Genomic DNA, 12429 nt, shown 5'->3' with positions numbered 1-12429 from the left:
TGAAGTATAAGACAAAATATGGTGTTAATTGTGTATGATAATGAATTAGTGATTGTATTATTAAAACTAGAGAGAGAAGTGAATTAATTAGTGTTAAGTATGTTTTTTGCTTTCAATCTCAACCTTCCCACATGCATGATCCAAGGGTTGTGGGAGGGACTTATGGACTCAAAAAATATAAGGGACTTAGGAGAACTTGACACTATATATATTATATATATATATATATATATATATATATATATATATATGTATAAATCAAACGCCAACATTATATTCACATGTTACTTAGCATAATAACATTATAAAAAAAAAAATCACTTTCGTCATATAAACATGCTTAAATCATTAAATCATATTCTTATGCAATATTACTTCACCTTTTCTATCAAATCATCCATCATACACCTTATCCAACATATGCATATGAAATAACAGTAAACAAGTAGCCTAACCACTAATCATATTACCACATACGATTACTTTCATCCCTTCTACCACATTCTCCATTCAACCACATACCATTCATCCAACAAATGCATATGAAACAGCAGTAAACAAGTATATACCTTTATTATATAACTTTACGCAAACAAAATCATGTATAATCATATCACATCCCCCAATCTCATGTTACTAAGATTGCCACATTATAAATCAGTTCCACCATACAACATGATCACCCACAACATATTACTATATACATCTTCTTCACCCTTTTTCCACTATATTCACCAATCCACCACAATCATTCATCCAATATTGCTATACAACATATCATCCAACATCCGCAATAGAACATTAGTAAACACATAGCGATCCCATGACACCCCATAGTGACAGGTTTAAAGTTGTAGGGCGAGTTCGCGACATTAGGACGTCTCCCAAGTCTTTGCATTAGCTTCTATGAACTCCTACCCGGGTTCATATTAATTTGACTCTCTACATTCATTGGGTTCATTAGTTACAGGTTCCAAAATCATCTCTCTGATACCACTTTGTAACACCCCTATACTCCAAGTGCCTCACCAGGACCACTTAAAGCATGTGAATGCTACCATCTCGATTACCCGAGGCAATGAATATCAAATAGACCATAGAGAAACATACTTTAATAAATAAGTTTAAAGCGATACAAGTTCAAATACCAAAACCGATAAAGTAAAATACAACTGTTTCTCAAACTGCAAATCCAATTGAAATAAACTAAATTCACGACATAGCGGAAGACTCTAGTGACTCATGTGATAACTCCATCCCAACTATCCCTCACGTAAGCCATCTCATACCTGCTCAATAACTGCTCACCATCCCCGAATGGATCACCACAGTTTTTAAAACAATTAAACGGGGTCAGTACTGATTACACAAAACAACACAGCTGCAATAAAAGCAACACTATAATCCAATCCAGCCAAACCAATCTCCATCATATCACCACACACCTTACTACACACTAAAGTGTGTAGTCTTGCCAGAATACTCATCTCTACAAGTATTCCACACCGCCAGTGGGGGACCGCAGCCGTTCCCACCTAAGCCCCACTCATCTCATCTGAGTGATAAACTCAAGTTCCTAAATGTGCACATCCCTTATGTGGCGGGTTCCACAGAAGGCGAATCAAGGGCGTGAAGCCATTCCCGCAAGTGACTCCACTCAGCCGAGGACGCACCTCGCAAACCACAGACAATTATACGACAATCACATTATACTATCAACAATCACCAATTCTAAATCGAATGCCAATATGATATACAACATCAACAACAACAAACAACCACCAACACATTTTGTAATCAATACTGAGTAGGGAAACCCTACCTGGAAAAGCAATCACCAAGATCATCACAATCAGCTAATCATAATCGTTCTTCAACGAAATCACCTCCTATAAACACGCAATCATACAATCAGAATCTAACATGAAAAATACTCCCCAAAACCCCCAAATTACCCAATTATGGTTTAAACTAAAATCAATGAAACGATATAAAAATCATACTAGAAGCTTACCCACAATGCGACGGTCTCAACGGCGTAAAGAACTCAACGATCCGACGACTCTAGCCCTTAGGATTTGATAGCAATGCGAAAGAGGAGAGTAACGTAACTTGTTTTTATTTCTTATGAAACTTAGAATAGGGTAAAATGACAAGAAACTGACGAAAAATGCTTTTATATTCTTCTCGCGTTACTTTCAAAACCCGACAAAATAACCCGTAAGACTCACTTACTCGATCGAGTAAGTGACTTACTCGATCGAGTGCCCCCTACTCGATCGAGTGTCACACGTACTCGATCGAGTACCCAACAGGCAGACTACTGTTTTGCGTAAAAACATTCTTACTTGACAGTGTAAGCCCAACTTGATAGAGTACCCATAGACATAGAAAACCGTAGTATTACACTCCCACCAAGTATCAGGCACCCAAACTGGCTTTTTCTTGTTATACTTGAGTCCATTAATAAGAGAGGTAATCCGCCTCATTACCCTAGTCTGCCACTCAGGCCTAGGATCATAGCCACGATCGACGGATCTTACATGAGTCTGTTTCAAAAACAAGTGTCAAATTAATTATATAAAACTTAAGAAAATTCTTATAAACTTAAGAAAATTATTATTGAAATAAATAATTATAGATAAGTGTCAAAATTAATTACCGCAAAATAATTCCACATCTTCATACACTGTGCTTAGCTCGCATCACCCTACCTAGTGAAGTACTCATCTCCGAGGTTACGGGTGAACGACCAAGTAACATATTGCTTGATCTCCGAGTCATCCCACCTGAAAAACACATAAATATTTGAAAATAAAACATTATTATGTAAATGATATATATATATATATATATATATATATATATATATATATATATATATATATATATATATATATATATATATATATATATATCATTTATAAAAGTTTAAAAAAGTCTAAAAAAATTAACATAAACTTACCAATAACGACCTCGCCGAGAACGGTCCTCTGAGAGAATCGCTTCCATGCCCTCGTGGACCTCTATTGGAGCTCCAAGATCGTCATCCTCAGCCTCCTCATTCTCCTGATTACGACGAATTCCACCACTACTGTAACACCCCGATTTATGAAGGAGCCTCTAGCAAGACATTCCCTAATAAACCGGACTGTTACCATCTCGGTTTCCCGAGGTAGTGAATAACAAATTAAACTCCAAGGCAAATTACATAATTACTTTAACTTAATTATTACTAAACCTCATTTACATCAATTTACTAAGAACTAACATGAATAAAAGTGAAGGTCTTCTAAATAATGATCTAGCTACTAAGTCTTCTGATCCAGTGTCTCACGCCCATCAAGCTCCCATCCTATCTCATAAACCTGTCAAGACTGCTCCCCAATATTTGGATCATCACAGGTGTTCACGAATACACAGAGTCAACCACGAGGTTGAGTAGGAAATACAATGAAACAACAAAATATGATATGCATGCTCCTCCGTCACCTCCATTTCCATCTCAACTCATATCTCATAACCCGGAACGGCCAGCCATACCGATCCCCGGCAGACTATCAATCGACCGTCGTCGATATACCACCCAACATGGTGAGGTTATCCAGGCGCAGTCTGCCCGAGAACCCGCCCGGGCCTTATCACAACATCACATCGTATCACAACATCGTCACTACCACACCATCCTCCAACTCCAATGCATATGAAATGCTCAACAGTAATCAATGCAACACAATATGTATATCAATGAATGAAATCATGCCAGCTACCAAATGTTGTGATAACATACTCAACACGATCAATTCAGTCAACCACATTCCAGTATATGAATCATAACATGAATCAACAACCACGAAACAAGTCAATGTTCACAGCTTGGTCATATGAAACGCAACAGGTCAACACAATTTAACTACAACGCTTATAAGTCAAGTGTATTTCCCTACCTTTTCGCAATCCAAGCACACACAAGCAATCACTTATGATCCTTCACTTATCCATCACCTACATAACATAATTATGTATAATTACCACCTACTCAGTCAATTAATCATGCACATAACCTAGACTCATCATAACTTAATAGGAATATCAATTTAAAGAACAAACACGACTTTTCCTGATTTTCCTGCTCATGGCAGACTCGGTATAAAATGAATAACTAATTCCATAAAATTCGAATTGATGCAAGGCCAATTGAATTGGAACCCCATGAGTCTTAGCTACAAATTATATGTAACGTGCTTTTCTCAAATTCCAAACTTATCAAGGGTTTTCAGACTGATTTCCAAAAACTGACAGAAACCGTCGCATAAAAAGTATTGATTCATAAAACGAGTTTAAAACATTATTTTTCAGAAATTCCAAATCCTATTATCATCTAGACTATACAAATATGATCTATGAAGAAGCCTCATAACTGAATCGAAATAAAAATTAGGGTTTCAAATCATTTTCCACAACCAAATCAGATTCGCGGATTTTTCAGCGACATGTTCATAAATAATTTACCTAGGACAACCCATAAGGAATTTGACTACGAGATTTTATATGCATAAACTAGACATCAAATAAACAGGACTCTCTCTTTCAAACTTTTCGAAGAAGACGACTTTAAAACAGTACAAACAATGGAATGAAATCGACTTACAAACTGGGAAATCGAATTAGGTTGAAATCGATGAGAAATCTTCAATCAATTGAAAGGCTCGACAATTGTTCTTCCTCTCCCTCTCTCTAGGTTTAGAAATGGTTTTATGAATGATAAAATGAAATTAGAAATGACTCAACTGTTAAAAATAAAAACCTTGGCCAAAACATAACAGAAACCGTCAACTCGCTGAACCGGTTTACTCGGTCAAGTGCACTCGGCCGAGTAACACACACTCGACCGAGTACCAACCAAGTACTCGACCGAGTACTCCAACTAAATTACGGAGTATTACAATGTAAATGGGTGATACGAGTCTTGACCCAAAAGACCCAAAATGTGATGTAACCCGACTCAACATATACGATATAACCCGACCTAATAACATTCACGATATTACGATGCAACCAATATAAAATGTATAATAACTAATATATAATAATATCCGTTTACTCGATTATATAAAATACGGGGTATTACAACATGCGGTGCATATGCACCCTACTACTAACAATCACCAGGAGTATTACAACATGCGGTGCATATGCACTACTTAAACACTTTGAAACCATAGAAAACATAACATGTAATCAAAACCATTTGACTCATCAGACATGCAACACGAATTAGTCAGTTTGCATGATATAAATTCTGAAAACATATTTCCCAATAAAAGTAACAACATATGATCCATGACAACAACAACATTACTTCCATATCACACATGTGTTTAACATTTTAGCAACCATATCGTTCAATTGTGTCCAGCAACTTAGTATAACTCATTTTCAGCAAAACAAAAGATATCGCATAAATAGCTTAAACATATACATTTGCCATCATATACTTTGTAGAACATTATCTATGATAAAGATTAGCAACTTGAACAACTTCTCTGATTTGCACGATTTGAATAATTAGGCAACTCGTAGGCTCAATTAAATGTAACTATAACGACTATCATTTAAACCAACGCGTATCATGTGAATCATCAAAGGGTTATCCCATTATAATTGCCAACATAGTTATCATAAGCAATCTTCATTAGAATATAATTGATAGCAACGACTCGAGAATATAGATATGTCAAATGTCGTGCTACATCAAACAGTTTCCTTTATATCACGCCCATACAAATGCAAGAATCACTTTAGCATTTTCTGACAATATAATAACGAGCATATCCAATAAGAAATAACAACATTGTTTATTATCATGTCATAGGTTTAGGTTCAACTGAAATAATTTAATGCGATGAAGGTAATAAATATAACTATGGGCACACAAACTCACATGAAAGACATTAGAACTCAGATGACATCCTACATGTGTGAACATTTAGACATACTCATTACTACCCTCCAGGTGTAAACAGTTAAACATAATTATTATAAATATTCATGCGAGTATATTAGAACAATCAAGTTAACATTTAACGCCACCAACTTTACCAAGATATGACAATATAGTTTTATATTTATATATATCCGACCACTATACAAATATGATGAACACACCAGAGATATTACAACATGCCAAACATATATAAAATATGCAAACAACTGGACTCATATAAAATATTTCACCCTCGATTAAGAATCCAATTAAGCTATTCAATTTCACTCATACTATCATGCCAACAATGTTATCAACTAAACTTTAATTTTATCACTTGTTAAGATATCTAACTACTGAACATGCGTGCTACTATCATCATATAAAAACATTATAAGGTCACATTAATAAGGCTTATGAAATAACCAAACAATTGTATGAAAACTCAACATAGAACGCACATTTTACAAGTCATGATTCACGTTGTAACTTCCAAAGACCACGAACAATTAACCGTTCGATTAAAACTTGATTCATATTACTTTTATAGAATACAGAGAGTTAAATACACAGGGGAAAAAGAATTAGGTTTAAAGCACAAAAATTACATTTTTAAAGAATTTTACAACTCAGTTGGTCCAAACAAGTATGTGACAGCAATTGGTCCGAAACTTGGGTCAGTTTGCAAAACTTACCATTTAATATAGATACATCAAGAATTTTCGTGGCTTATCAATTTGAAAACATATGCGAATCTTCTGATCGATGGAGTTGGAATTATGCAAAAATTATTAATACAATTTAAATGAGGATTTTTACAAAATCGTTGGTCAAAACATCACTGCACAGGAACTTCCTGACCACAGCCCACTAAAATATTTATTACTCCTAATCCGTATATCCTATAAGCATGAAACCAACGCCAAATGAACACTAACTCACGAGGCTATCTCTCATAAAATTTTCATCCATAGGCAATAAACATAAAAGAAATGGCAGTAAGGTCAATTAAAGAGTAAAATCAAACAAAACGAGTTTTAGCACTAGGTCATTCTTTACTATGTTACAAGCTCTTATGAACATACTATGTATACCAACCCATCCCAACTTATATCTAACGTGCTTTTCTCAAATTCTTGACCCAAAAGACAAAATGTGATGTAACCCGACTCAACATATACGATATAACCCGACCTAATAACATTCACGATATTACGATGCAACCAATATAAAATGTATAATAACTAATATATAATAATATCCGTTTACTCGATTATATAAAATACGGGGTATTACAACTATTACTCTCTAAAAAACGTGATATGTCCATACATAATAATTATCGACGAAACCATTCGACCAAAGATGAATTTTAACATCACTTTTCCTTTTAAAAGCTAGGTTTTTGCATGTCTTACATGGACACCTCATTTCACCTAAATTCTTATACACACTACTTTCTTCCGCGAATTTAATAAACTCTTTCACCCCCTCTGCAAAGGCTTTCTTGGGTTTCTTTTTTTCTTCTAATCTTGCATACATCCACTGTCGTTCTAATCTTTTCATGTTATTATGTATCTACATTTCAATATATATATATATATATATATATATATATATATATATATATATATATATATATATATATATATATATATTTATATATATATATATATATATATAGAGAGAGAGAGAGAGAGAAGAGATCAACTAAGTCCCTCCTATGTTATTAAGTCCATAACTCTTAATGTGGTCTGTTGGATCAAGCAAATCAATGGCCAAGATTTCACACAAAAAGCGCACTAAACCCCTCAAACATAATTTCCATATTTACCTTTCTCCTCTTACCCACTACCCCATGCATGCTACTGTTATGTCAACAGTCTTTCATCATTTCCCTCCTCATTTCCCAGAGAATTCAAAACAAGTTGCCTTTTTTTCCCTCAATTTCTTGTCATTTCATCTTCCGTTTTACTTTCTTCACATTTCTGATAATTCCACTCTCCATTTTCATCTCCGCCAATTAATTCCAACTTGCAATTAAATCCACTCGCCATTTTCATCTCCACCAATTAATTCCAACTCGCCTGTCTCCATTCTTTGATAATGTATTTTTTCCATTCCTTATTTAGTGATTTGTACTTGTTTTTTGTTAATTATTGCCTTTGTTAAACTATCATAAAACGAGTTCATTTGATTTTTCAATTTTCAATTATGGTTTTGCTGCTGTTGATTTGTTCAATTGTTAATTATGGTTCTGCAGACGAAATACGAGTTTTTTTGATAATTAACAATGGTTTTTGCCAAGAAAATTGCGAAGAAACCTGAATCAAAGGTAAAAAATGTGGTCTTTTTTGTATAACTCTTATAGAATGATGTATAACTTCAACTAAATATATGCATAATTTGAATCCCAATTGTTTGTCATCTACAGATGGATGTTGTAGAAATTATTGACAAGGGACTTGATACCAAGGTTAAAAGTTTTGACTTTTTATATCTGCAGTCAGTCAATGTATAACTCGTATTACATTTTGAATAACTTTAGTATTCAGAATGGATAACTCTTGTTATTAGATGTATAACTCTAATTTTATTCTGTTGTATAACTCTTCTGATTCTCTGACCAACTCTACTTTCAGAATGTATAACTCTTGTTGTTATATGTATAACTCTACTTCTATTAGTTTTCTATGCTTAGAGTTATACAATATATGCCTAGGGTTATACATTATATACCTGGAGTTATACATTATATGCCTAGAGTTATACAGTATATTCCTAGAGTTATACAGTATATACTTGGAGTTATATATTATATGCCTAGAGTTATACAGTATATGCTTACAGTTATACATTATATGGCTAGAGTTATACATTCTATCGTTAGAGTTATACATTATATAACTTTAGTATTCAGAATGTCTAACTTTTGTCATTATATGTATAACTCTACTGTTATTCCGTATAACTCTTCTGACTATCTCTTCTTTTTTGTATAACTCTTGTAGAATTATGTATAACTTCAACAAAATATATGCATAATTTGAATCCCAATTGTTTGTCATCTACATATGGATGATGTACCGAGTATTGACAAGGGACCTGATTCCAAGGTTAAAAAATTGACGTTTTATAACCGCAGTCATTTGTTGTATAACTCTGATTACATTTTGAATAACTTTTGCTTTCAAATTGTATAACGCTTGTTATTATATGTATAACTCTAGTATTATTCCGTGTAACTCTTGGTATTCTCTGACTAACTCTACTATCAGAATGTATAACTTTACTTATATTTTGTATAACTCTGACTATTTTTTGTACAACTTTAATTCACAGTATGTCTATTTCTTTGTTGCAAATATCTCTAACTGCAACTACAGTATGTCTAATTTTGGGTGTTATCCTTGTTTTTCCCCAGATGGTTGATGCCAAGCCAAGGGTAAAGAGGATGCACGAAATCATGGTTTCGTGTCGGCCTCAAAGGCTTGTCTCTCTCATTGAAAAGCTTAATGAGGATCAGGTGGCCGCTGTTAAGAAAATTGGGTTTGGTGGCCTTTTGAAGCTTAAGATTAGCAGCTTCCCAATTGCACGCGTTCGCCTATTTTTGGAGTCCTTCCCTGATGGGTCATATGTGTTCAGAGCTTCTCGGAAGAAGGAGTTTATGATCAGTAAGCATGACGTGCATGACTATTTTTTGATACCTTTTGGACCCAACCCTCTCCCGTTGGTACCTACTGCCCCGCAGAAAGGGTCCAATGATCCCGAAAATAAGGCGCACAAGGACAAATGGCGGCAAGCTTACGGGGTGGATAAAGCTTCTACTTCAATAAGTTTAGGTAAAGTTCACAAGGAGCTTATGGAGTACGAGGAGGCGGACGATCATTTTTTCCGGCTATTTGTTTTGTTCTCTATGTCTTTATTCCTCGCACCCACCCCAAACAACGGGATAGATTTAAAGCTTTTAAGGGCTGTAGAAGACCCTAAAGCCATTCCGCATTTTGACTGGTGCTCTTATATTTTGGAAATTATGGTGAAAGCGGGGACAGATTGTAAAAAGGCGGCAACGATGTTGGGTGGCTGTATCCCCTTCCTCATGATAACCTACTTTCAGCGATATGATTACAAGGGTAGGCCGTGCCTCCGCGATCTACCTTTGATTAAGCATTGGGATGAAAAATCGCTTGTAGAAAGGCTAAAATTTGAGGTGTCTCAAGGGGGTTTGGGTAGTTTAACACTGTCTAAGACCAAGTATCCGAGGTGCCTTCAAGATCCCTCTTATATTAAGAGTTTGGGTAGTATCACCCTCAACGACTCTCATGAACCCAAACTACTGTTTCTATCAGCCACCCCCCCCCCCCCTTCTCTCTCCTACTCAACTTTTGAGAAGAAGTTCATTCAAATTGAACTACCAGCAGGTGTCGTGGATGACTAGGAATTGAAAGCTAGGGCTGTCGATGTAAGTTCAATCTATTATATATTTTGCAGAGTAATTTTGTTTCAACGGAACGAACCCATCTATTATAATATAACTAACTTACTGTACTTCTTGAATGCAGCGTACTCACGAGCTTTATCTACAGATGCAAAGGAACGCTATTGTGTTCTATTCATGGTACGTAGATGTAACCGCAAGGATCAAAGCTGCTACTAGTGATTCGACTGGCCTAAATCCTAGTCAGGCCTCCCAAGAATTATTTGAGGGTGAAAATATTCAACAGTACATCGCTGAAGTAGAACATATTGCAGAAAGGCTGAAGGTTTCTGTTGGTAACGCACCTGCATTTGGAGAGGTAGATCGTGAGTCCCCACAAATAGATGGCGGAATCGATGCATCTACGTGTCAAATAAGCGAAGTTTTGTCTAGTCTGGCCAATGATGGGGGTGGCAGGGGTGGCAAGCCTTGTGATGAGTCGCGTGGAGAGTCGGACAAAGCTGACGCGCCAACGAAGTCAGTTGCAGTTTCATGGTCACAGATTATGGAGGAAGTGGGAGGTGTTACAGTAGATTTTATCCCATTGTCGGATGCTAGCCCAGGGTTAGAGGATCAAGTTATTCACAACCCCGTCCAAACTGACGGACGGTCAGAGGCAGTTGAAACTCGGCCTGGGGTAGGTGATGAGGTGCATGACCAAGTACATGGAGAGGGAATGAAAGAAAATGTTGAAAGATTGTCAGACCATCAACCGTCAGATAAGGAGATGGAAAAATCTATGGTCCCATCGTTGCCAATGGATACACAAGAATTGATGGAGTGTATGTTTTCTACTGTTGAAATGAAGGAAGCTTTATGTGGACCTCTAGCGGCCGAGAGTGGTCCTGGTGGCGAGGTAAGTTTGTGAATCTGTGCTAAATATTTGTTATACATTCATTTTTTTATACACTATTAGTCCTTTAAATTTCATATAAGGTAACAGTACGCACAACTCCACTAATTCTGTAGTGGAACTTATAAATAGGTATAATAGTTATGTGTATCTGTATAACTCCAACGACCATTTTGTATAACTCTAACTGTATTATGTATAACTTTACTGAAACTTATGATGAGCCCTTGTAACTCTAATGCCTCTTTGTATAACTTTATTGTTCAATCTGTACAACTGCAACGACCGTTTGGTATAACTCTTAACCATATGTGTATAACTCTAACGCCAATATGTATAACTCTTTTAGCATATATGTAAAACTTCACACATGTGTATAACTCTTGCCCTTCTATGTATAAGTGTAATGCATTGTTTCTGTAACTCTGTGACCTCTTTGTATCAGTTTTATTGTTCAATCTGTAACTTCTTTTTTTACAAAAGCATGGTGTTTAATTTTACTTATTTTCATTCAGGCCACTGTACTAAAGGCTGGAATTGAAAATGTGGAACAATAATCTATCCACGGGGGTGAAAATGTAGTTGTTGTCGAAGGTGCGGAGGTCACTCCGGGGGATCAGTCAACGGAATGGAGTGCCTCTCACATCCCTCTGACTTTCATGAGCACGGCAGATGTGAATGAGGAATTTTCCGGGGTTGAAGAGCGCACGAGTAGTGCGGCCAAAGAAGTTGGGGTAGTTGATAACGTCGGTGCGAGAGTGGAGCTGGTTGCACCACACCCCCCCCCCATTTATGTGCCGCGATGTGACATGATCCACCATCCTTTCATAATGCATTCAATTGTCCCCCTTCCGGGTATGGACGTTGTACCCGAGAACCTAGGTTGTTCTGATGATTGTGGGGCCCTCGAACCTGACCTGCACGTATGCTCGCAGTTGTTGCGATTTAATAAGAAACGTTTCAGGACGGTTTTCAGGGTGAGGAAGGATGTAATGGATTATGTCATTGATCAATTCCACAAGTATAATAAAGTGTAATTAAAAGATAAGTTTTACCTAGATTTCAATATGACAGTTTCTGCGTGTCTCATTTTGCTAATCCTTTGTAGGGAAC

Source organism: Silene latifolia, chromosome X (assembly GCF_048544455.1).
Source record: "Silene latifolia isolate original U9 population chromosome X, ASM4854445v1, whole genome shotgun sequence".
Classification (NCBI taxonomy): domain Eukaryota; kingdom Viridiplantae; phylum Streptophyta; class Magnoliopsida; order Caryophyllales; family Caryophyllaceae; genus Silene; species Silene latifolia.
The sequence above is the reverse complement of the archived record's forward strand: the minus strand, read 5'-3'. Positions refer to the sequence as shown.